This window comes from Calypte anna, chromosome 3 (genome assembly GCF_003957555.1).
Source record: "Calypte anna isolate BGI_N300 chromosome 3, bCalAnn1_v1.p, whole genome shotgun sequence".
Taxonomy (NCBI): domain Eukaryota; kingdom Metazoa; phylum Chordata; class Aves; order Apodiformes; family Trochilidae; genus Calypte; species Calypte anna.
Window position 1 is genome coordinate 77,174,147 of NC_044246.1, and position 27,676 is coordinate 77,201,822.

The window sequence follows — 27,676 nt, forward strand, 5'->3', positions numbered from 1 at the left end:
GATTCTGAGAAATTACTAAAAGAGCATGGCCAGTGATGATAATCAGAAAAAAATACAATTTTCAGAAATACCAGAGAAGTCAGCTAGAGATGATGGATGGGGAACTGGTGAAAGGAGGCAACCATTGGAATCAGCTTTGAGAAGAACAGCAAATAGTTCATGAGGATGGGATCCATTCTGTGAGGTTCTCTCATCCCTGAATCCTCAAAGCAGGCAGGCTCCTGGGGGAATCCAAAACTTGGCATCTTCCTTCCCACAGGGCAGTCAGCAACATGTGAGCTGCAAGAGGGAGAGGGAGAAGCCAAACAGCTGCCCAATCATACAGTTTTCAGAGAAGGACTTGACTTTGGATGACTACCAGGCAGCCTTGGTGAAGTTAATGGTAATTTGCCACTTGTAAATTGCTACTGTATTTTTCTTTCTTCCTTTCTGCCCTCTATAGACCCAATGAACTATTACTTGCTTCAGTCCATCTGCTGAAATCACTGTCTCACTGAACATCCAGACAATTGTATTTCCTATGTCTTTGACTGGAATCTCAAGTCAGTGACTTCGTAGTAAGGAATTCTTGGGAGATTAAGACTATCAAAGGTGAACGATGAAGAGAAACACAGCAGAGGAATGGTGATTTCAGATGTGAGTGCTGCTCAGACTGTAGGAGTAAAGCAGATTTGCAGGCTCTTGGGATCACGGTAGACATGGACTGGTAATGAATGAGTGTGGATTTTTGTAGACGTGTGCAGGATTAGGAGATTTATGAGATGACTGTATTTAATGTATTTCCTGAAAGTGACATTTTGTTTCTGGTGACTGATGGCATTGTCTTGAATGTCTTTTTCTGTTTGCACTCAGATTTCAGGCAGAAGGAGGACATGTTACTCCATGTGACTATAGGAACAATGAACATGCAAGAGTTCTATGGCATAGAGAATTCAGATTTTCTATGGCAGAGCTGAAAAAGTATTTGTATAGCCTGTGATATTACAAGAGATTCAGTTAAAATTAAGCATAACTGCTAAAATATGGAAGACTGTGAAATTTTACAACATAAATACAACAACTGTGAATAAAATTTTACTTGTAGTATGTCCACCATGAAGCCTAGGAACACTTTTTGCAGTACATGTTGTTCATCTCTGACATTTTTTTCCTTTATTCTAGAGAGGTCTGTTTTCATCTGAGAGGAAGTGGAAGGTCACTTATACTGGATTGCTGTGGTCGTAAGTTCATCTAAACTTTAGGACTCTCACTTAAATGTTGCTCATAAACATTAAACACCACATAAATATTGCTCAAATGAAATGAAACTTTCAATAATAGAAATGGCAAGTTAATGTGTTTTTCTGCTTAAGTCACAAGTAGAAATTACTTTAATGATCTCATTGCAGTCCCAGTGGACATCTGTCTCCATCTGAAACTATTTCAGTTTGACATGTTCTGAACATTATGTGAAGATGACAACTGAGGCTGGAACAGCAGGAACTTACCAAATGAGACATTGCTTTGATTAAAATTTATGATGGAAGAATATTGCATAAAGTACATTTCATTCAAAGACAGAGAAATAATTTTTAAAATATATTAAGCTTGTTGATTTTTCTTGTCACTTATATTTAATTTAAATACAGGAGATTCATACACTCTGCTGTATTAAATTAATGAAAATAATCTAGTTTAGATCAATTTAGTTTCACTGACTTCAGTAAAGTTTCACCAACAGAACATCAGCCAACTATGTAGGCATGGGTATGAATCAATCAAAAATTTAAACCTTTGTTAGAGAGATAGAGAAAATACATTAATATTAGCACCCTTCTTCATTAATACCCAGTTCTGTGCAATCTGAGTCTGGGAGACTGGTGCCAATATTTTTGGTGGTCCCCAGATTAGATCCTGTAAAGCAGGTGGTTAGTCAACTCTCCATCTGAAATCCCTGCATGTGACAGTGAGGTGTGTGGATGCTGGCAGGGGACACTTGTGCTCCTGCTGAGGCTGCTGCTGGGCAAAAGCCTGCCTAGGACATGGAGTCCCAGGGGGAGCCTCTGCATCCCCTCCTCCTTGTCCACTGTGTCCATGCATCCTTCTGCAATGAATACATTGAACTTGTAAGACAATGTTTAGATTTTGTTTTTTAGACATACAGTAAATCTGGGATCCTTAAAATTAAAATGCTAGTGTTAGATGACCCTTCCATGTTGTGCACATGCCTTGGTTGTGGGTAAATAATATTAAAATGCTGTGAGTTTTCTGGAAGCATATATGTATGGATTCCTCTACTTGCTGAGAGTGCAACTTAAACCCTTGCATACATTTTCCAGCCCAGCCCAAGGGACATGACAAAAATATAATGGTTGTCAAAGAACATGTCATACTGAAACATGTCTTCTGAAGTAGATATCAGCTGTAAATGCCTCCACTGATCATTTTAGATTCAGCACTATAACTGGAAAATTATTTTCTAAAATATTACTGTTGGAGTTAATTTTTTACTTATAGGTTTCTTTCTTAACACAACATAGCACCATAAAAATAGTCTAAAAAAGGAAACTAACCTTTAAGGTTCCAAAGGCTACATAAATATAAATAATATATGTACTTTCCCTCAGAGTTGTGGGGGATAATATATGGCATATGTGCTACACATGTAAATATTAAATGCCTAATTTGAAATAAAGTAATGACACTGTTTCCTCTTGGCAAATGAGCTCTGGAATTTAGAGGAAAAGACCACATTTTTTTTTTTTTCTTTTTTTTTCTTTATTTTTTCCCACAAGGATATTTCTGCAAGAGCAGTTACCATGCATATCTTAAATAGGAATGGTTTTAATCTGACCTAAATACATTAAGGAGACAGGTGCATGCATCCAGTGAGGGATTTACTTTTGACAGATGTGCAATGTTAGAAAGTGTTTTTGAGACTAAGCCTCATATTAAAGTCTTTTTTTTACATTCCAGAGAATAGGAAAGAGCAGGGAGAAAACATAGCAGCATAGATAGAAGAAGAGGGACTTTTTAACAGTAGTTGGTGGTCTCAGTTTGTATTTAAAGCTAAATTCTACTTTGTGCCAATTATGGTATGTAATCTAGAGCTACAGAGGTACTATTTGAGGAGCATTCACACTGTAGCATTGTACCAGTCACAAAACCTCAGAATGGGCTTGAGAGGGCATATTATGCTGATTCTGGAGCAGAACAGAAATTCTCAAATGAAACTGTATATATTTGAAACATGAATTGAGAGATAACACAACTTTTGCTATAATGCATCTGATTGGAAGGGAAAAAAACCCCAAAATAATCAGCTAAAATAGTTGTCTCCAGGTCCTAGACAGTATATCTATTAAAAAAAATTCATCTGAGAACAGACACAACATGTGAGACTGAAGAATCAGGTAGCAATTCTTTAATCTTCTTATAAGATGAGATGATCTACTCAGGAGAAAAAACCTTGATGAGAAAAGGTTGCCCAGAGGATTTGTGGATGCCTGCTCCCTGAAAATATTCAAGGCCAGGCTGGAAGGAGCTTGGAGCAACAGAATCCAGTGGAAAGTGTCCCTTCCCATAGCAGGAGCTTGGAGCTAGATGAATTTTAAGTTCCCTTCCAATTCAGAACATTCTGTGTTTCTATGATTTAATGACACTTTAAATTTTTGTGGAAATTAGAATATCACAGAACTGCTGGCTGGGAGACATCTTGGGAGTATGTTTTATCTACTCACTGTGGCCTCTGACAACATCAATTTTGTCTTTGCAGTTTCTGGCAGATGCCGGAATTGTTCCTAAACATCCCTGATGCTGAAGAACCCACAGCATACCCAGCTTTTTGGTCACAATTTTAATCTCCCTTTTTCCTGTTGCAGGAAATCCATTCTTCCTTAATCTAACTGTTAGTAGCCAACAAGCACCACATAAAAAACAAGCCTATCAAATTTTCTCTACTAATTAAATCCTGACTTGGGTTACGTATCAGGCCTTTCTAATTTTGAAGTTTACTTCCTATGCCTCTTGCAGTGGACTAAAGGAATTTCTGATTAGCAGCTGATGCATTTTCACTGTTTCTCTCTCTTTTGATTCTGTTGTGCAAAACTTTGCCCCACTGCCTTTTAATCACAGAATCACAGAATGTTAGGGGTTAGAAGGTACCTCAAAAGATCATCGAGTCCAAAGAGTAAGTCACACAGGAAGGTGTCCAGCTGGGTTTTGAAAATGTCTCCAGAGAAGGAGACTCCACAACCTCACTGGGCAGCCTGTTCCAGTGTTCTGTCACTCTCACAGTGAAAAAGCTTTTCCTTGTGTTTAAGCAGAGCCTCCTATGCTACAGCTTGCAGCGGTTAAGCTTCTTTTCTGTTTATAACTACCTGGAGGTATTTGGTCCCCCTCATCTCAATCTTAATTCAAAACACTCCTCCTTGCATTTGCAAGTGTGCAAAGATACTCCTCCTCTTTTGTAGGCGTCCATCCACAGTCATTCAGAGTATCAGCCCACGGTTAAGGAAACCAAAGCTCCGCTGACATTATTGGCATGGACTCATTTACCCTTCAGGCTGTGTTTGTCCCTGCTTGAACCCTGATTTTTTTTCCTGGGAAGGCTGATGAGAGTAACCCCTGTCACTGCCAGAGTGCTGTGGTCATTTAGAGTCTCCTTAGGTTTGCTCCAGCCAGGGCTTCTGCCTTTGCATGAAGGAGAACCTTCTACCCAGAGTCCAGATGTGCCCCTTTAGGCTGTCAATGACATTTTGGACAGCAATAATCAGGGCTGGGAGACAGGCAGGTCTCCTCACTGCCAGCAGGGGGAAGTCACCAACTACTTTTACTTTTTGTTTTTCCTCCTGAGATGAGGCTACTGAATCTCTAGTAGTTTTGCTCCTTCCTCTGCCATTGGCTACCCAGATTTATTTCTGGAAGAATGAAAACAGAATAGCAGCCCTTCTCTGAAGAGGCAAAGTAGTTGCTATGAGGTGTTTGTAGCTTTGCCCAGAGTTTTCCTTTAGTGGCTGACTTTCAGGTCACGGCCTGGCTTGAAATGGCGACTTAAAAGTTCCTTGCAAATGGACTTGGCTCCTGGTTTTGTCTTATGTTCTGGGGAAAACAAGTGTCAAGCAGTTTCTTCTTATCCTTTATCCACAGACCATTTTTTTTCCATTTTCCATCCGGAAAATGCAAGTACTTCTGGGTGGTCATACAGAATTTAATGTATTCTTGATGAAACATTGCCATTTCAAAGTTTAAATAGTAAAATAAAGATACCTAAAATAAATGCCAGCTTACGTAATTTTTTTTCCTACAGGCTTTTTAATTTAAAATATGTCTTGATGGCACTCTTATACATATGAACAGCATTGATTTATTACAAAGCAGTACTACCCAAAAGATTAACAATGAAGAAAATAACAATTCAAGAATAAATTTAAGATATTTATGTGAATAAATATGAAAAGATAACTTTGCAATATTTGCAAAAGTCCATGATGTTTTCCTCATGAGTGTTTACGTAGGTATTAGGTTATTCATAAGAATATTAATTTTTCATACATAACTATAAAGTATATGAAAATTTATATCAGGAATAATTTTTATAACTTGTGGTTGTTTGTTTTTTTTTTTAAGTAGGCATTTTTGCATATTCACTCAAAAAGCAATTATAAAACTGAGTCACACTCACTAGAAATCAGTCATATGTAACTGAATTGGTTTTATGTGTCAAGAAATCTGAAAGCCAAAATGAGCTTGCAGTGAGCATTTTTTGAAAGTTAAGCACAAAAAATGTGTGATCTCCAGCAAGAAAGGATTGGCTAACACAAAGAAACATCTGATTTTTTGTGTGATATGGCAATACTTAATAATTGAATTTCCATTTGGATTTTTGCTGTTAAGAAGAGAGTTGAGGTTAACACTTCTAATTTTTTTTTTCAATTTTTCATCTTTTGAATGTTTTTCATTACTAGCATAAGAATGGTTGCAAAATAAGCACCCAGTCTTAAAACAGTTTGTGACAAGAAATTTCAGTTCTTAATTGAATAAAAACCAGGTAGGTGAGGGGACAATTCCATCTTTTTTCATGGTCCTGTTTAATTCAGGATGGATGGCACTGATGAATCTGCTTGATTGATGTGGCTGCATTTCTGCAGTAGAAGAATAGATCGGGGCCAACCACACAGCATCTACAGGATGGACGGGATCAGACCCAGCCAGCACAGGGTTAGGAAGGGCAGGTCCTGTCTGACCAACCTGATCTCCTTTTATGATCGGGTGACCCGCCTGGTGGATGAGGGGAAGGCTGTGGATGGAGTCTACCTGGACTTCAGCAAGGCCTTTGACACCGTCTCCCACAGCATTCTCCTGAAAAAGCTGTCAGCCCACACTTTGGACAGGAGCACCCTGTGCTGGGTTAGGAACTGGCTGGAGGGCCAGGTGCAGAGAGTGGTGCTGAACGGTGCTGCATCCAGTTGGCGACTGGTCACTAGTGGTGTCCGCCAGGGATCAGTGTTGGGCCCAGTTCTGTTTAATATCTTCACTGATGATTTAGATGAGGAGGTTGAGTCCACAATTAGCAAATTCTCAGACGACACTGAGTTGGGGGGGAGTGGGGATCAGCTGGAAGGCAGGAGGGCTCTGCAGAGGGACCTGGACAGACTGGAGAGTTGGGCTGATTCCAGCGGGATGAGGTTCAACAAGACCAAGTGCCGGGTCCTGCACTTTGGCCACAACAACCCCATGCAGCGCTACAGGCTGGGGACAGAGTGGTTGGAGAGCAGCCAGACAGAAAGGGACCTGGGAGTCTGGATTGACAGGAAGCTGAACATGAGCCAGCAGTGTGCCCAGGTGGCCAAGAAAGCCAATGGCATCCTGGCCTGTATCAGGAACAGCGTGGCCAGCAGGTCCAAGGAAGTGATTCTGCCCCTGTACTCAGCGCTGGTGAGGCCACAGCTTGAGTCCTGTGTCCAGTTCTGGGCCCCTCAGTTCAGGAGGGAAATTGAGGTGTTGGAGCAGGTCCAGAGAAGAGCAAGGAGGCTGTGAAGGGATCCAGCACAAGTCCTGTGAGGAAGGGCTGAGGGAGCTGGGGGTGTTCAGCCTGGAGAAGAGGAGGCTCAGGGGACACCTCATCACTCTCTACAACTCCCTGAAAGGAGGGGGTAGCCAGGGGAGGGTCAGTCTCTCCTCCATGCCAGCTATCAGTAAGACAAGAAAGAGGGCACGGACTTAAGGTCTGTCAGGGGAAGTTTAGGTTAGATATTAGGAAAGAATTTCTCTACGGAGAGGGTGACCAGGCATTGGAATGGGCTGCCCAGGGAGGTGGTGGATTCTCCATCCCTGGAGGTTTTTAAGAAGAGACTGAATGTGGCACTCAGTGCCATGGTCTGGCAACCACGGCGGTAGTGGATCAAGGGTCAGAGGTGATGATCTCAGAGGCCCTTTCCAACCTGGCTGATTATGTGATTCTATGATATTTATTTTTTAAAAAATATATTTTTCAAAACAGTACAGAAAGTGTAAAATGGAGTGCAGAAAGCAACAGACTTCTCTGTTTTCTTGTTGATCCAGACTCATGACAAAAGTTCATGCAAAAGTAGGTGGGGGTTCACTCTTTTCAGCTGTTTGCTTCTGTGAAAGAGTTATTATGTCATGCAGAACAGTTTCTCTGGGTTGTTTATTTAAACCAAGTTCTGGGTCATTCTCAAACACTAAAGGCTGGCATACACGTAGGATGTATCCATACACATAGATTCCTATTGGACAGTAAACTCTCTGTGGGTCAACAATGTGCCCTTGTGGCCAAAAGGGCCAATGCTATCCTAGGGTGCATCATGAAAATTTTGTCCAGCAGATCTAGGGAGGTTCTCCTCCCACTCTACTCTGTCCTAGTGAGACCACACCTGGAATACTGGATCAAATTCTGGGCTCCCCAGTTCAAGAGAGACAGAGATCTACTGGAGGGAGTCCAACAGAGCTACAAGGAAGATTAAGGGACTTGAACATCTCTCTTATCAGGAAGGACTGAGAATACTGGGGCTATTTAGCTGTAAGAAAAGAAGGCTGAGAAGGGGTCTTATTAATGTCCATAAATACCTGAGGAGTGTGTGTCAAGAGGATAAGGCCAATCTCTTTTCAGTAGTGTCCAGTAATAGGACAAGGAATACTGGGTCTAAGTTAGAACATATAAAGTTCCACCTCAACATGAGGAGAAACTTCTTTACTGTGAGGGTGACAGAGCACTGGAACAGGTTGCCCAGAGAAGTTGTGGAGTTTCCTTCACTGGAGACTTTCAAACCCACCTGGATGTGTTCCTGTGTGGCCTGCCCTAGGTTATCCTGCTTTGGCAAGGGTGTTGAACTAGATGATATATAGAGGCCCCTTCCAACCCCTAACATTCTATGATTCTATGTTCCATGTGGGTTCAGCAGGGAAGCCAGTCATGCCATGGGCTGGCACCCTGGGCTCTCACATCACAAAAATTAAACATGGTTCTTGTTGTCTGCACTGATCTGAAGGGTCTCCTTGAAAAACAGAGCCAAGCACACCTATAGGAGAGCTGATTTGGATAGTTCACTCAATTGGCATTTTCTCTGTTTTTCTGCCTGATATAATTATGATTATGTGAAATTATTAGGAACAGATTTTTCAATCAATCTTCGAAGTGAATCTATTCTCAATATTAACTGTACCACAATCATTACCGATAATAATTTCTTATATATATCTTAATAATAACTTTCTGAGGCAGAGGAAAAAACCCAGCAGGTATTTAATTTCTTACATGACCATGACATGCCAGGAAAAATGTTGATGTAAGGCAGAGATATCAAGATTTGTCTTCAATCAATTTCACTTCAGTTTCAGCTCTTGAGTTTCAGCTCTTGCTTTGCACTGCCAAAATAAAGGACTAGTACAGATAATCTCAAATATTAGTTTGAATGAGTCACTCATATTGTTTTCATAGACTGTCAGATAATTGTTATTCTGTTTATCAGCATCTTGTCTTCCTACTTTGAAGCAGTGATGAATATAAATAATTTCTGAGGCAATGCAAGTGGATAATCTCCAGTGTCAGTGAGGCATGCTCACCGACTCACAGGGCTCTTGCTTTGCTTTCTGCCAGTGACTTAATCCCTGTGTTTCAGATGGACTGCTATTTGCAATGATTTTGACAATTGGGAATAAATACCGGGAGCAAATATTTTTGGCATCATACAGCTGTGATTTAAACAAAGACCATCATGATTTTCTTAGATTTTTGTGGTTTTCATCCTCTGAGTTCAGCATTAACTAGAACTTCCCTGCCAAAAAAAAAAAAAAAAAAAAAAAAAAAAAAAAAAAAAAAAAAAAAAAGGGCAGGGTGGGGTAGGGCTGGAGAGGGGAGGAAGTTTAATTTTGTAAACCTAAAAGCTAGATATGAAATATAAGATAAAATATACCCTACCTTACTACCAGCAGCTACAGTAACCACACAGATATGTTTCATACTCCTGTAAAAGGGAGCTGAGGATTTCTGAAGTGCCTGTGGGGACCTAGAGACTGACTTGTCATGCTAGCAAGAATTCAGGAAGGATGTTGTGGCCAGCCTTGAGGCTCAGAGGGGCTGTGCAAAAAGCTACTGAAATTTCTGATAATTGCAGGCCTCTGGACATTTCACACAAGGTATGTATCCACATCCAGGCTTCTATACATTTAGCATTTTGAGCTAAAGTTGCATTATGGATGCTTCTGGGTCTCTTGTGATCAGATTGTGATATCCTGGGTACTGTTCTGGTATATGGTGGTTGAGGGCTGATGCTGATCTGTGTGAAATTGCAGGGAAGCCCTCAGTTCTGTGAGACCAGCTGAGCAGGACACTTGGAGGCACAAAGCAGCAAATGCCCAATGTGTTTCATGGGAGACAAAGGTGAAACTGGGCCCCCTGCATGTTATTGAGGGTTCTTGGAGCAGTCAATGGCAGCGCACCCCTAGGGCTGCCTCCTATGAGAGGAAATGTCAGGCAGACTGGTGATAAGAAAATCTCAGGTGCTTTTGCTTTCCCAGATCTTCTGTAAGGCCTTGTAAGATCTGTGCTGAAGAAGAAATACTGCACAAGCTCAGTCATTAATTAGCTGAGCAACTATAGTTCTCTACTGAGACTTGTGCAAAATGTTTGAGACTGTCCCACATGACATCCTGGTCTAAATTGGAAAAATATGGATGCAATAGATGGATTCCTTGGTGGATAAGGAATTGGCTGGGTGTCTGTGCTCAGAGAGTAGTGGTCAATGGCTTGATTTCCAAATGAAGAGCAGAGATGAGTGGAAATCTTCAAGGGGCAGTACTGGCACCACTGTCGCTTAACATCTTTGTTGGAAATATGGACACTAGAATTGAGTGCACCCTCAGCAAGTTTGCTGGAAACACCAAGCTATATAGTGTGGTCAACATGCTGGATAGATGGGAGGCCATCCAGAGGGACCTTGACAGGCTTGAGTGGTGGACCCATGCCAACCTCATGAACTTCAGTAAGACTGAGTGCAGAGTTCTGCACCTGAGGCAAGGCAATCCCAAGCACAAATACAGGGTGAGCAGCGAATAGATTGAGGACAGCCCTGAGGAGAAGGACTTGGTGGTGCTGGTTGGTGAGAAGCTCAACATGAGCCCACAGAGTGCACTTGAGGACCAGAAGGACAACTGTATCCTGCAGTGTGTCAAAGAAATATGTCCAACCATTAGAGGGAGTTGATTCTCCCCCTCTACTCTACTCTCTTGAGACCCTACCTGGAATCCTGTGTCCAATCCTGTATGCCCCAATACAGGAAGAACATGGGCCTCTTGGACAGAGTACACTGGAGAGCCAGGAAGACAATCAGAAGAATGGAGCAACTTCTTCTATGAAGGCAGGCTTAGAAAGTTGGGGTTGTTCAGACTGCAGTAGAGAAAACTCCAGGGAGACCCTCTAGTGGCCTTCCAAGAGATGAAGAAAGTCTACAGGAAAGCTGGGCAGAGACATTTTTAAGGCCATATAAAGATACGATAAGGGGGAATGGTTTTAAACTAGGAGAGGGTAGATATTTAGAAGAAATTATTTGCTGTGAAGGTGGTGAGACACTGGTACACAATGCCTAGAGAAATTATGGATTCCTGATCCCTGGTAGTGTTCAAGGAAGGGGCTTTGAGCAGCCTGGTTTAGGGGGGTTGGAACTAGATGATCCCTAAGGTCCCTTTTCAACTAAAGCATTCTATGATTTTATGATAATTACAAAAAGAAACACTTTAAGGCACTTTCCCATGCTGGAGGATAATGGCCTTAAAATTCTGTTTTAATATCTACGTGTGCTGTAAAACCTACTGCTCCATTTTTTCTGAGCAGAAACAGCTAGATCACTTCTAAGTTCTTATTATTAAATTTAACAGTATTAATGCCTTTCAAAATATTCAACACCTGATGTCCTTCAGAGCAAAAGAACTCGTATGAAAAACAGGATAAAATTTATGCTGTGCCTACCACACAGGCCCCATTGTCCTGGACCTGAAAGGAGAAAATAAGATGGAGGGATGTGGTTTATTTAAACCACACATTTATTAATTGAAATTTTTGAGAAATTGTGCAGCAATAACCTGCACATTTGGGATCATGTTCCCTTATGGACCTGTTTCTGCTCCATAAACAGCTGCCTTTCCCCCTTTCCCTGAGTGAGGCCCTAGAACCTTTCCTCCCACAGGCAAAATGTGGCATCCTATCTTGCTTTAGGTTGTCTTCCTCTTAATCATCCTCCAGCCCTAATTTATGAGGAAGTTGAACCCCTTCTGGAAGATGATATTCCTGAAACACGCTGCTTGCCAACAACTTGTCTCTCCTTCTTTGTCCTTCATGCTATGTAGAGTAGGGAAGCCTCAAACTATGGAGGCACCTCAGTGACATGGATAATAATCCTTTCCAATTTTCCTAAAAAGATGATTAAAGTAATCTCTGAAATAGGTCCCCAAAACATATGTCTATGTTAAGATGAGAGCTGAATAGCACACCTGGGTGTGGCAGGGTTTTGTGATGGTGAAAAACACTTTGGGGCTTTCTCAAAGCCAGTAGAAACCAATGGGATCTCATGGTTCTATTCATACTATCTCTTCTCTTCTTTTTTTTTTTTTTTTTTTTTTTTTTTTTTTTTTTTTTTTTTTTTCCCCTATCTGTCTAGAGAGTCTGCTAATTTCTGTGATTAAATTCTACTTGCCTTACTTTGGTGTGCTGAGGAGTCTGCATAAGATGGTTATTGACTGTGAATATATTCTTATTAGAGTCTGCTGTAACAGAATATTGGGGTAACTGGATTTTTCCTTTGAGAGAAAAGTAGTCTTTGCTCATGCTCCTTGTGATCAGATTTTTAAACATGTTAAGGCATAGTCAAAGATAGATCTCATAAAATTTGAATCAGCATAAGACACTAAATATATTGTACTTTTTATCTATTGTTTTTTGTTTACTGTAAGAGTGAAGAAATCTGTACAAATTAAATACAGGAGGTAAAGGACCTGTGTACTATTCCTGTAGTGCTCATTTTTCAAGATGCAACTAAAATAAATCAATGTTATTTACACTGAAAACAGAATGCTCATATTTCAAAATTCTGTGCTGCCATTTCCATAAGTTGGTCAATGGTGAATGACTCTCATCTGGAATGCTGACATGGTGTCCCCTGTCAGGCGCCTTCCCTAATAAGGAAAATCACACAGCATTTGTTCAATCAAACCAAATTCAGGGAATTCTCTCCAGGTTAAGTTCCTTCTGCCAAAAAGCACTAGCAAACCACAGGTTAAAGTTCATGTCCACCAATAATATATTGCCTGTCCAACAAGAAATTCTTTCAGGATGTATTGGTTACCTCTGACAAAAACCATATTATTATTTTTAAATGCCAGGTTTTCTTTACAGTGGTCATGTTTCTGTCATCTGCAAAGGGGTATCTGAAGCAGCTGGGAAATAGCCTCCATTTTTTCAGAAGTGTTTCTTATACTTTTTTGTTTGTTTGTTTTTAAAAAAGATATTTCTTAGGTGTAGACTAAGAAGTCTGCTTCTATTTTGTTAGAAACAGGAAGGAAATGGCCTAGCTTCTGCCTATGGCCTTGTAAGTCTGTCCAATTGGTTCTGTGCTATTTCTTGGAATTATTACAAATTACTACGTGCAATGGTTGTATTGTTACTTTAAAAAAACAACAACTGGTGTTTTATATATAAATATAAATAAATATAATAAATGTAAATACATATAAATATAAATATAATATTATATATAATATATGATATAAATATAATATATATAATAAAAATATAAATAAAATATAAACATTAATATAAATACATATAAATATAAACATAAATGAATATAAATTAAATATAAATTGATGGTTTATATTTCAGTGAAAGTACAAGCAGGTGATAAGTATTATTCTCTATGAAGATGTACAAATGTACAAGATGTGGCATTCCAGAGAAATAAATAGTTCAAACTTGGACTATACATAGCATATGCATGGGTCAATAGAAGTGCATGAATGCAGATGCATTGAAGGATGTGAGCTAGACTCTGACCCTTCAGTTTAATAACTGCTATCTCTCTGTTTCTCTACCTGTGTCATATCTGATTATTTTAGTGGCATGCAAGACCTTATGATATTTATGAATTTTCCAAATAAAATCAGTGTCAATGTGAAGCTGATTACTGAGCTGTTCAAAATCTCTGTCTTCTTAGTTTTGAAAGTAAAAATCTTCTCATAGGTTGGTTTTGAATTTTTATAAAACTTGATTTTCACTGGTGAGGATTTATACGAAAAGACCTTTAGCATAACAGAAATAAATTTTGTGTTTTGTGTGTTGTTTTTTATTTTGTTTTTCAAGGAGCAAGGTTTCCTGCACCATCCTAACCTGTGAAGGCTCCTCATCTTCTCCAGGAGCTGGTGACATTTTTTAAGATCAGATTGTTCCGCCCCTTGGTCCAGCAGTGCTTCTGGCCAGCATTGTCCCAAAGTAAAGCAATTACTAAAGGTGCTTACATGTAAAACTGCAATACTGGGCCTTGGGAAATTCTTCTGAGAACGGTGATTCATACCTTAAATGTGTGTTAGAGGCTCCTGGGGAGCCAGGGCTCCTATGTCTGCATGTCCTTTATCTTTAAGAAAGTGGGCAGTGGCACAAGATATAGACTAGAACATGACTTTAATACACAGATATAAATACTTTAATTAATATCCTACTTAGCATTAATCATAGAATCATAGAATTTTCAGGGCTGGAAGGGACCTTTAAGATCATCCAGTTTGAACCCCCTGCCATGGGCAGGGACACCTCCTGCTAGATCAGGTTGCCCAGAGCTCTGTCCAGCCTGGCCTTAAAAACGTTGAAGGATGGGGCTTCCACCACCTCTCTGGGCAGCCTGTGCCAGTGTCTCACCGCCGTCATGGTGAAGAGCTTCTTCCTAACATCTAATCTAAATCTGCCCTCTTCTAGTTTGAGTCCATTCACTCTATTTCTATCCCTGCCTGACATCCTAAAAAGTCCCTCACCAGCTTTCTTGTAGCCCCCCTTGAGATATTGGAAGGCTACAATAAGGTCCTCTGAGAGCCTTCTCCTCTACAGACTGAAAAACCCCAACTCTCAAAGTCTGTCTTCATAGGAGAGGTGCTCCAGCCCTCTGGTCATCCTCATGGCCCTTTGCTGGACACTCTCCAACATATCCATGTCTCTTCTGTAACAGGGTCTCCAGAACTGGATGCAGAACTCCAGGTGGGGTCTCATGAGAGTGGTGTAGAGGGGAGAATCACCTCCCTTGAACAGCTGGCCATATTTCTCTTGATGCAGCCAATTGCAATAAAGTACAATTAATGCAAAGACATTGATTTCTACACTAGAATGACTATGCTAATGATGAAGCAACCAAAATAATTCCTCTACATGCCTAAATGAAGAAGTGACAAAGAAATCTTTATGAGCTTTAATGAAATCTGAGTATGTTACTCCGAACAAGAAATATGGAATAGTTGGAAGAGACAGCAGTTCAAATGATGAATGCTTAAGCAGGGCAAAATAGTACTTATACAAGTGCATAGCAGAGAATCAGTCTATTATGTTTCCTACTGTGTTATACTGTGGCTGTCTCTGGAAGTCTGGAGAATTATGCGTGGTTTTAATAATTTGAGCCAGAAACACTAGTCTGGGTACTCAGTTAAATAAATCATACATGATGAAACACAAAATATTTTTTGGTGCTTCTTTTAGTTTTCACTCTATAAGCTACTGAGTGTCTTGCTGAAATTGGTATATTCAAGAGAAACTTTTGGCAAAAATATGGATACTTTCAGCAGAAGAAAGAGATTGACACGTGAATGTGGAAACTAAGCATTTGTAGTGTATCTCTCTTGGTACAAAATTCCAAGATATCTATGGGATGCAAAACAGAACAAAGTTTTAGATAACTGTGCATGAGGATCCTCTTTCTAATCATCAGCCATTAGCAACAATCCTACAGTGTGGTTCAGCTGCAATTGTATAGTTATGTGGTAGCAAGGAGTACACAGTAGGGAAAAGGAGGAAATACTTAGAACTTTGTCAGCCATCTGTTCAACACATCAGCTTTTTCCCTGCTTCTGTGGGCTGCACCCCGGAGAAAGGCCCTGGCTTTGTGAATGGATCTTGTGCATGGGATTTGTTGTGTGAACCAATGTCCAAGTGGTTAAACAGAAATAAATCTGCAACTTCCTTTTGAAACAGAATTTCAGTTTTATGTGTCATCCGTACTACTTGCTTAAGTGTGAAAAAGGCTACTGCTTCCTCTGCTAGAACAGATGCCAAGGGTAAACCACTTGGTCAAAGCTACAGAACTGAAGCTTTTTTTCCCACGTGCTAAAATGAGAGTGGATGTTGCACCTTGATAAAAGAAATATGAGCTTCAGGTATTTTCAAATGTATACAACTGTCTCTTGGCTTTAGGAACTATGGTCTAAGCAGAGAAATAATGAAAAAAAAATTAAGTAGCAGAAGATCTGAGAGTACAACCGAACATTCACTTGGTATAACTGTGGTATGAGTTCCTTTGAAATTACGTGACACATTTGCCAGATATGTAAATACAAGATTCAATTCATATTGTTCACTGTTAATCCTGCTTCAAACAGACATGCCAAAACTAACACAAATTTAAGAGTTGGAACATCTTAACGTTGCAATCATTAAACCTCTACAAAAGGCAAAATATTCAGTGCAAGGAGAAAGTAAGTGTGGATCTCTCAAAAAAATTGGTAGAAATTTGGCAGTTGCATGACAAAATGTTTTTCCTTATGATCAGACACTAAAAATGCATCTTTTTCCAAATTTTCCATAAACCCTTCATCTGTATTAATCTTGTATCTTATTGGTCAGAGCACTTACTTTTTTTAACAATTACTAAATACAAGGTTGGATATCTTTTTGAACAAAAAATCCATTTGTTTACATAGCTTGTGGTTTCCTCTCATAGCCAGGAATTCTGTTCAGCCCGGGAGGAGCCTTCCTGTCCATATTAGCTGAAATGGAATTGGACTGCATGGGTCATTGGTGGTAGAGAAACAGGAAGACTTTTGTAGCTAGTAGGTAAACACTATTAAGTATTAATTAACTATTCACAGTGATGATATGAAGACATCTGCAGGCTATTGTTTTACTGTGAGTAGGCATTTACAAGAAAATGGTGATGATTGTTTTCATGTAGCCTTTTATTTTCACAGTTAAAAAGGGGTAAAATTTAATCCATTTAATTTAATTTAATCCCAATTAATTTGTAATTTTTCTTCCCTTTTCTGGCAAAAAAAAGGCTGTTTAATTGAGATGTCCTACATTTTGGGTGAGTTTGCAAATCATGGAGCTTATACTCACAACTCCACCTTCTGTCAGAGTAAGCTCTGAGTCTCCATCCCCTCCACAATAGGGCAGTGCATGCAGCCCACACCTAACAGATGACTTTGCCTCTGTTCTGCTTATGCTACAGAGTTTAGGAAGATTCTGACCCCATCATTCTTTATGTGTTCATATATAGTTCAAAATGAAGTAGAGGGGCTGCATGCTGCAGTACCCAGGCACAGGTCCTGGGTGCAAGGAAAAAGCCAGGTGAGACATAAGGCCATGAAGGGACTGGTTGGAGGTGGCCACTGCTGCTGGAAGATGGGTGAGGAAGGGGAAAAAAGCTATAGCCAAATAGGAAGTGGAAAGAGACCCCAGGAAAAAGCATCCTATGAGGATTGCTTTCCCATTTTCCAAGGCATGATAAATCCAAGTCACTAGAGCTCTCCAGCTCTAGCCAGACCCTTTCTCTGCTGTTTCCCTTCTTGTGGCTGAAGTTATGTCCCTCCATCTTGAATGGACAAAGTTCAATTTTGTTTATGCTTCTGAGAAGGCTTGAGTTGGCTATGAAAAGTGTAATTTTTTTTCCCCAACAAAAATACAGTTTCAATAAAGTGGAATTTCTTGGCTTTTTTTTTTCATCTAAAAATCTCCCATAAAACTGAAATGTCTTAAGTAGTTTTTAAAAAAAACTTTTTTAAAGAAAATATCTATGTTTTCCTTTTGGTTTTTCTTGCCTTTTTTTCCCACCCACCCCCCCCCCCTTTTTGTTTTTTGTTTTTGTTTTTTTTTTTTCTTTTTTTTCCGGAAATAAAACCTCCTTTTTGGCTTGACTGAAGCTGCACAATCCTCTCTACAGACCACAGCCCATCTGACTATTACATAAACTGCAGACCATGGAGGGAAGAGGCACAAAAAGGGAATACACATTTCTCTGCAATAGTTTTCAACACATGTTTGCAGTTGTCGGAGCCTTACCTTCTTTTTATTCTTGCTGCCCTGGAAAAAACCGTTTGGGAGGTGGAGCATTTGTCAAAGAAGAAGAGAGGCAATATTCAGACAGTTATACATATCCCAACCAGTTGGGCCAGATTGTATGTAAATTAGTTGCACAGTGAAGTAATAAGCTTTTCAAAGGACTGATAATAGCACTTAAAAATTCTTGGATCAGACTTGCTGACTGAAGAGAGGTAAATCAAACAGAAAAACAGAAGATGACCAGCATGACAAATAGTGTTCAGTCGACCACATTTCTTTCCTCAGGAAAATTCTTCCATTAATGCAAATGTAGATATAATTTAATATTGAAAACTTCCAGAAGGATAGAAAGTAAATAAAGGACAAACTGTACCAGGAAAATATGACTGGCTGATTTGACAGCATTACAGAAATAGTCAGATTAAGAAAACATTCCATTTAAGAGACCATTACTTAGAAGTGATCTGATTCATAGTTTGTTTTTGTTTTGTTATTCTTTCATAGCATTTAGATCAAATGGGGTCAATGGAAAATCCAGGCCATCCTCCTGTATGGAAAGAGGTTTTACATTTCACCCAAAAGCTTATGTGTAAAATCCCTTGAATTTTGTTGATGTCTTTTTTTTTGTTTTGTTTTGTTGCACGCCCTGTGTTTGGCTGATGTGCTTCTAGAATTGTATTCAGTCTTGAGATGAAAAACCAAGGAAAGGTTATTCTGCCACCCCCCTTGCAAGTTCAGTGGTTCATCATTTTCTCTCAGAAACATCCTCACCCATTTTTCACCATGACTTGTACTGATAAAATGACATAATTAGATTTTTAGTAGGTCATTTATTAAACCATTGAATACTGGAATGATTTCCTTAGAAATGGTTTAAAAAATTATGATTAGAATTACTGATAACCTCTGAGATTTTGATCATCATTAGGAAATGCTTCTTGCTGTCTCCTAGGTGATTTTTTTTCTTTTCAAATAAATCTTCTCAGATGTTGTGGAACATATTCAATTTTTACATGCTGTTCTGAATCTTAATCTAGGCTACATTTCAGCCAAGCCATTTGAAAAGTGCAAGTCTGAGAAAATACCTTTGGTCTATACTTTATTTGGACAAAAATTTATGAGAAAGGGGAGGTGACAAAGAGGTGGAAGGTGAGAGGCCCAAATTGGTAACCAGTCTCCTGACATCTGAGAAATGGGATGAAATCCTTGTTGTACCTTATTCAGCTTCGAGACTGGGACTCAGGCATCTTGTAGTTCACACATGCCTGCTCTAATTCTTTTACAAAGCAGCTTCATTGTTTCTTTTTTTTGGAGCTGTTCCAGTTCCCAAACATGATTAAGCAAGCACTGGTGCTGAGACTTGATCTTGTATCTCCCACTCGGCAGAGAAATGCACCAGCTGAAGTGCACCTCCTGTCAGCACTTTGTTCCTCCCTTTTTATAGCCAAAATAATCTTTGAGTACAGATGTTATCATCACACACAATTAAATTATTTCACTTTACTGAGACATCCCCGTGCCAGAATGTGATATTACTTGGGACCTGTGGGGCGGTAAGTAAAACCCAGTCGTTAGAATGACAATGGAGATGAGATGGACTCCTAAATTTCACCTCATCTAAGATAAGCAAGCCAGTCAGCCTTGAATTGACCTTTTAGCCAACCAGAAAAATAAACTTTCAAACTGTCTTGACTGGAGCACTTTGCTTACATGTCCAGGTACCAGTTTTTTTTTCTTCACTCAAAATGACTGGCAAGAAGCATAAGTAAACACAATTTAAAACCTTGCCTAAAAAATTTTCTGCTCTATTTGTCACTTTATAATGAAGATGTAGTATTGTAAAGAGCCTGGCCCACATGAAGCTCTGAACTACAGGCACCTGATTCAAATTTACATTGAATAATATTTAATCAGTAATTTCTTAGTTCTTTGTAGCATTCTCATTCATTGCTTACTGACAGAACTCCCAGGTGCTATACTGAACAGTGACCGAATTCTTCTCTCTCCCTTCACCTCCCCCACATACAACCTGACCCCAAAACTTGGCTCCAAATACTCCACACTATTTTGGGTCAAAAAATTATTGCCAAAGCCAATCCCACTGGCAGTCCAATCTTCTTTCTAAAAGATGTTTGAGCTCAGGCCAGAGTTTCCATGTTTTCACACATTGTGACAGAGTATAAAGGTTTTGTTTGTGCTTGGTTTACTATATGTGTACCACATGTTTTGCTTTACTGAAGATGTGTTGCTGAGCAAGGTAGAAGGTGGCCTTACCCTATCTGTCATGTTCTGGGTCAGGTAGAAACATCTGGCAGGAGGGGAAGGTTCCCCCTCCTGGGAAGCAGCTCAGCATTTTCCTGCAGATTGAAGTCATGGGTACAGCAAGTAGGGAGAGGAATGTGCATAGAGGCTGGGAGGCTCTTGGGCTGTAGGCAGGATGAAGGCCAACCAGCTTTCTGAGGTGTTTGGAGAAAAAAAATTACCTCACAGCTCAGGCAGGATAACATGAACTCAGCTCAGGAATGAGCTGAAAGTTGCTGGGCTGAGGACAAGCCTGATTGAAGGGCTGGTCCTCAATAACAGGGTACAAAGAGGGAAGAAAGGTTTCTTAAACTGTTTGTTTGCCTAGAAGATATGAGTTTTCTCTGTTTAAAAAGTTTGAGTGAAAGAGTAGTAGGGATTTAAACTAATTTCGATCATTTTATGTTGGTCATTGTGAAGAAAAAGCTGCGTAGGGTAGCCTTAAAGCTGCCAGACATGTACGTAGTCTGTATTCTGTGTAAACTACAGTGCTTTAAAAGAATTTCCTATAAAATACTTTCCTCAAATAATCCTCACTGAATTTAACCTGAAGTAGGAGGGAACACCATTAGAGAAAGTTTTTCAGGATAAAGTTCTCATGAACTTTAACACCTCTAACTAGTTTTAATACTTAATAACTTTTTTCTACAAATAACCACAGGGTAGTAGGTCTGAATAAGTAATAAGTTAGGAAAGACCTACAGCTTGTGTTATACATGATCAGATTAGGTGATGGGTCCTCTTTCAACTACTGAGTTTGATATCACGGAGTTTTGCAGTTATATGAGGTATGAACTTGTCTGAAGCCTCCATGTCAAACAAGGAAACATATAAAAAGGAAATGGCCCGCAAGAATTTTGTTGCTCTTTGATTTCTCACAATTCCTTTCCTGTTCTGATATAATGACAGAAGGTATTAAGGACCTAACAACTTGATCTGACCTTGAAATTAGCCCTTTATTGAACAAGGATAGATAAGGTGATCTGCAGAAGTCCGGTCCAACCTAAATTATTTTCTGATTCTATAACTTAGATTGTTTTCTCATCCAGTGAATTTGATTTTCTTATCTAAATCTGATAGAATAATAATTAGAAAAGCCCAACAAACCAAGCAGCCATCATTTACCCAAGAATTTATCTTTGGAAGGCTGTAGAGAGCTGAGTTGTTTAACACAATTGTGATGATTTTTTTTTATTATTAGAATTCGAGTTAATGTCAGTACCTAAAAGAATAAAACATTAAAGTAATCATAATTTACTTGGTAATGCATTTACTTTGATGTTTTGTTCTTTTCGTAGTACAAATTCACTACAAGAAGGTACATGTTCTCATGTTGTCACTGATCTGAATCCAGCTCCACATCTATGCTGCTGTGGGCTAATCAAAGAGAGGAAAACACATGACATTATCCAAGTTACACTTTTTCAAACAAGCAGTTAGAAGCATCTATGTTTTTCTGTCAGATCTTATTTTCATCATTTACGAATAGTAGGTAATATGTGTTATCTCTCTAATATACCAGAGAAGTTTCTTCTGATGGTTCATTTTTGCCACCTAGATTGCCAAATCTCTCAGTTCATTGACTGATGAATCTCTAGGTGTTTCTATGGACCAAAAGAAAATATATTCTATAAAATACTGAAGTAACAATTTTATTTTCAGTTGTTGCCCTTTTTTTCACATAATGTGTATTATTATGATTGATATTAGTCCTCCACGTGCCATTGCACTGTTCCTTTCACTTTTGACAAATGCAAGATTCCTCTTTCATTTCCTTTCTGCAGCCAGTCTATCTTTGCCATACAATTTGTCAAAACTAATAGAAATACTCCAGAATTTTTTCTTTGTTTTATGAAATACTTTGCCGCAACTATCAAAGTTTTTTTTTGGTCCAGAGAGTACCTCTAAATTCTCCTTTCTTTCCTTTGCATCTTTCCTTTGCATCTGTATTCATTCTCCCTAATTCAAATTACAACCAAATGCATGCTAGGTAAACATTTGGCAGCAACAGTAGCAACATCCCAGTTCTAGGTGATTTTCCTAAGGCTTCCTTTCCAAAATGAATTTTGTATTTTCTTTACCATTTAAGAAAAGCCCTGAATATACCAAATATATTCTTCTGGAAGATGACTGAAAGAACGTAGCCATTGGTTTCTTTGGAAAGCAGATCTAAGTTACTTTTAACAAGCTGATTTTAAAAGGAAACAGTAATTACAGCTGCTCGTAACCCATTTTTGTCTCATCCTATTTCCAAAGCAGCTTTCTAGCTACACTTCTTCAAGTGAAGTCTGCCTGAAAGATTACAGCATGGTAAAATGTGTGAGATTAAATGGATAACACCTAAGTGAATATTCAAGCCCAAATTAGGAACAGTTTCAAGGCAACAGTTTCATAAAGGTCACTGAGGTTCCAGTAAAGAGCTTTAAAAAACTGCTGAGATTAATAAAATTTACCAAACCTCCAGCTAGACTCCTGCTTTCCAGACTACTTCCAAAACACCCACATGTTACAGGAGAGCAACACCTCGGAACAGTTCCACATGTGTCTCTGGGTTGCAGCTTAGACTTCATAAATCTCCCTTGTTTCAGCTGTTTCAGCACTCTGACTGAACACCTTAGCTGCTCCAGAGTAACACATACATTCTCTAACATAAGCACATGACATTTTCAGCACTATAATGATCCCCAGTTTGTTCTTTCTTGCAGTTCATGGTAGGGCTGGTCTGGGACCCTCATGTTTTATGGCCTCAAATCAGAAGGACTACCAGAAGCAACACACATGAAGGGCTTGCTCCTAGCCCACTGCAGCCTACATTCTGCCCTTGCCTGAACACAAGGCCCCTCATCCCAGCTCTGCCACAGATGGACTTCCCTGATAAGCCATTTAAGTGGCCAGCACAGGCCCAGCACTGTTTCTAACTTTTAGTATAAATATTTTTTTTTCTTAGTTTTAGTATAAAGTAAGATGTGATATATAGCTGCAATTTTAAATCCATCTTGCAACGTGGTAAACATTAAATCACAGAAATAATTTTCCTTGAAATCCATAATGAATTAAATTTTTTTCATGAAATTTGTAATGTACATTCTTACTATTATTACTATGGAAATCAATGCAATTTTTTTAAAAAGAACATGTAGGAGTTTCTTTGAATTATTTTATAGCATCAATAGTATGTATGCTCTTTCTTTCTGCATTTTAAGCATGCAGCTGAATGATAAAGACATCTACTATATGATCTGGAAGTAATTGATCATATTCTTATTTGTGCTGCTTTGATCAAAGTTCAGATCAGTGAGCTAATAAAATAATTAAAATAACTTGATAACAGTTTCTAATTGAAATCCTATTGAAAAAAACAAAGACAAAAGACAAAATTAATATTAACTTCAGTAGTGTAACACTTACAGACCTGAACATGCATTAACATACATAACATAACACTCATCATGTTGTGGAATAAATAACACTAATTTCCTCACTGTCATGATGTAAGTTGTCATTTTGAGGAATCATAGAATCATAGAATTGGCTGGGTTGGAAGGGACCTCTGAGATCATCAAGTCCAACCCTTGAACCACTACTGCTGCAGTTACTAGACCATGGCACTGAGTGCCACATCCAGTCTCTTTTTAAATATCTCCAGGGATGGAGAATCCACTACTTCCCTGTGCAGCCCATTCCAATGTCTGATCACCCTCTCCGTAAAGAAATTCTTTCTAATGTCCAACCTAAACCTCCCCCGGCACACCTTGAGACCATGCCCTCTTGTCTTGCTGAGAGTTGCCTGGGAAAAGAGACCAACCCCCACCTGGCTACACCCTCCTTTTTAACCCAATTAAACAGAATAGGAAGCAAGAGAAAAGTGATCTGTTTGAAATCACACGGGAAATTTTAAAGACTGGAAAGAAAAATTTTAAGTCTACAATGGTTAAGCAGAGAGAAAAATCATATGTCATCTGTATCCAGACACATTTCAATATTATCATATTAACATAGAAAAAGAAAGGGCAGAAAGAAAAATTGGACAGATTTACTAGACTAAATATTTAAGACTATGTTTGAAGAATGTGTTTAAACCATATTCCCAATTTCTTGATTTTCAAATTTAAAAAGCCGTTCTCAATAAGGTTTCTTTCATAGTTTTTCTTAGTAAATATCAAATGTGTACTAGGTGAAGTCACATTCTCGGATGTTTATTCCTCCAAACAAAAACTGCTTTGAAAAAAAATAGTTAAAAGTTATTCTCATCCTACATGGTAAGAAGTCACTTACTGCTATGTAAAGTAAGAAGATAACCTATTACATGCAAACCATTTAAAAATAAAACCAAGTTCCTTTAAAATCTACATTTACTCAACATTAGAGTAAATTAATATACATGGTATGTGATAGAAGAAAAATTAGTTATGAATGCAAAGAAATGTACAAATAGAAAAAAACCCTAAATATACCATAAATAATTAACTTGCTACCTGCACACACACACACACACATATATCTGGTTTTGGGCTCTGAGCTAGAGATTAAAATTCAGGAACAAGATCTTGGAGTTATTATATTGCTGTGAAGAGTTCATCAGTGTCTGTGGAAGCAGCCCATATAGGACGAGTTACTAGGAAAGGCATAGGGTGAAAAAGAGAGTTTCATTATGTGACTGAGTCCACAGTGCCACCCTCTCTTGCCTTCAGGATACTGTTGCCTTCTCTGGATCTGAAAAATTCTGAGGCAGAACTGAAAATTAATTCAGAGTAAGAAGGTGGCTGACAAAGGTTCTGGAAAAAGTGCTAGGAGAGGAGAGATTTGATAAGGCAGGTCTCATCAGCAAAGAAAAGACATCTGGGACAAGAAAATGAGAGATGTCTGTAAAACCTCAGAGGGCAGCAACAGAAAACAGTTGTTACTTGTTTTTCATAATAGGGGAACTAAGAGCCATCACATCAGATTAGCAGTTGTAAAGGTGAAAAATGGACAACACCAAGTATCAAAGTGATGAAATTTATTTCCTCAAAACAGTGTAGCTATCACAAATTTATGATGCTTCAAAATGCAAGTGCACTGATTCATACATGGAATAAATCCACCAAAGCTGGAGGCAATCTAAACACAGAATACAATTTAAGGGCTATTAATTATTGATAAGGTAAATTATAGCTGGCTACAAGCCAGTGTATTTTTCAGAAAATTATCTTCAACCCTTTGCTACATATCTATTGTTTTTTATGATATTATCAATCATGACGGCCAGCCATTCTTGTGAAAAGTATTGCTACATGATATTAGGTCTGTTTGAAACAAGAATTTTGAATAATTTACGCAACATTACAGCAAGACTGGAAAATATTCAGAAATATATTTAGAAATCCATTAGCATAAATGCCTGATTGAATTTTGACTATTTTCTAAAATAATGAGATAAATTCATTCTAGTGATGAACACACTCTTTGATGTTATACTTTCTGAAAATTGTCCAAATGTACATTCTCTTCAACCTTTTAAAATGTAATTAAAAGAACTTTTCTACTGTTCCTGATGAAAGCAGTACTTAAAATGAGCATATTATTGCCTCATGTACACTCATGTTCTCATAAGTAGAAACACTACTTTGTATGCCTGTCAGTCTTATCATTGCCTATCTTCATGAAAAAAAAAAAAAAAAGAAAATAATGCAAAAAGTCCTTATGTTAAAAGAATGAAACACTCTACAGTCCAGTTCTGGATACTGACCGGGCATGAAAAACTTGGATTTCAAGACTTCAAATACTAGAGTAATCATATGAATTCATGATGTAATCTTGTCTTAAATTCTGAGTTCAGTTTTGTCAAGTAGTATGGCTATAGCAGAAAAGGGAAAATGCAGAGCAGAGCTGTATCAGAAATGAGAAGAGATAGAGAAGCACTTCACAAAACAATAAAAGAACTCAACAGGGAATGAAATTTCAGAAGACAGATAGGTAGATCAATAGAACAATCTTAATGGAATAGGAGTCAAGAAAAATCCCCAACTCTGCACCAAAAATCTGTAATCTTCTAGGCTGTAAATGTGGTGTTGCCGTTGCTTGTAACGTGCCACAAATTTGTGTAAATGTCTTAATGACATAAGTATAAATCTTAGTTAATTTAGCCCTCAGCTTCATATAAACTAATCTTAAGCACATCTCTCATCAGCCTTTCACTGTAATACTGTCACCATTTTTCTCATTCTGTCACAGATGTGCCATGATTAAAAACCACATGACGTTCCAACAAAACAAAAGATCAGCTATTTGAAATACTCAAACTTTCATTGCTTTCTTAAATTCTTCTACTCCACTTATCATCACTCACTCCTTCTGCTTTAATATGCCTTTAAGAAGATATTGAAATAGGAATTAACTTCTGGCACTTCTACAGACTCTGTAGAGGAAAGTTAATTGTCTTGTAACCCTTTTTTAAATTACATGAACATTTGCTAGGTAGAAAAAAAAGACCAATTTTGTATTGTTTGTTTCAGATTGCTTCTTGCTGTTATTATGAGAATAAAATTTGGCAGCACAATGAGGACCTCTTGCTTCTTTTTGTATGGTGTAATGAGAGAAATAAAACCCTGGTGAAAGGGAAAGATGTTTTAGTACTTTTGAAACTAAGAATTCTGCACTCTTGCCAACATTTCCTGAACCCAAAAGATTCATACAAGTTTGGATAATGAAACCACTAAAAAATAGCTCAAAATGGATTGAATCTGTCTCAAACTCAGCCAAAACTAACTGACTGGGTTTAATGATTTTTACCAAATAGTGGGCAAAAACATTCTTGAAAGAGTCCTTCAGATAGAGAAGGGAGGGCAAATGTTAGCACTAGGGTCCCACCTTCTTTGCCTTAGGTTGCAGAAAGTATTTGTGCCAGATGTCTGTGCACATGGAGGAAGGACCTTTGACTTGGGGAATCTGTTTGTTTTTCCATTTGAAGAGAATACTTTCTCAGAATTGTAAATTCTGAGAGCAGCAACACAGCTTGGCTAGGAAACTTCACGCTTGCTTGAATTTCTCTGGAAACACTTATGCTACACTTCTGAAAAACACACGTATTTGGCCCACTGATAGACTTGGGCTGAGGCTGAAAGCACCCGTGGGGTTGATTTGTGGGCTGCACAGTGGAGCAGCTGCCTCCTCTTACATTTCCTTGTGATGCTCCAATAAATTTGTCTCTCCCAGTGTCTGATGCTACTTAAAAGGCCCAGAATGATGATATTATAGAAGGCCCTTGAGCAAACTTGATTTTTGAAAGATAGTTTTGGTTGATTTGGTTTTTTTTTTACAATTTGGGACACTTCAAGGATAAGAGAAATTGAGAGCTCTACAGAAACGTTTCCTATGTCCTGAAGAGTTGTTTGGGGAAAAAAATAAACAAATAAACAAATCAACTAAACAATTAAAAAGCAGTCACTCTCCTATTGATTGACACTACATTTCCAATTATTTTTAGGACATACAGCTGTAGTATCATACATTGATGTCAGAAGCTGAAAAATTACTTTTTTTCTTTCTGAAAATTGTGCATTGGAATTCTAAAAGGCTCTCACAAGAATCTACCAC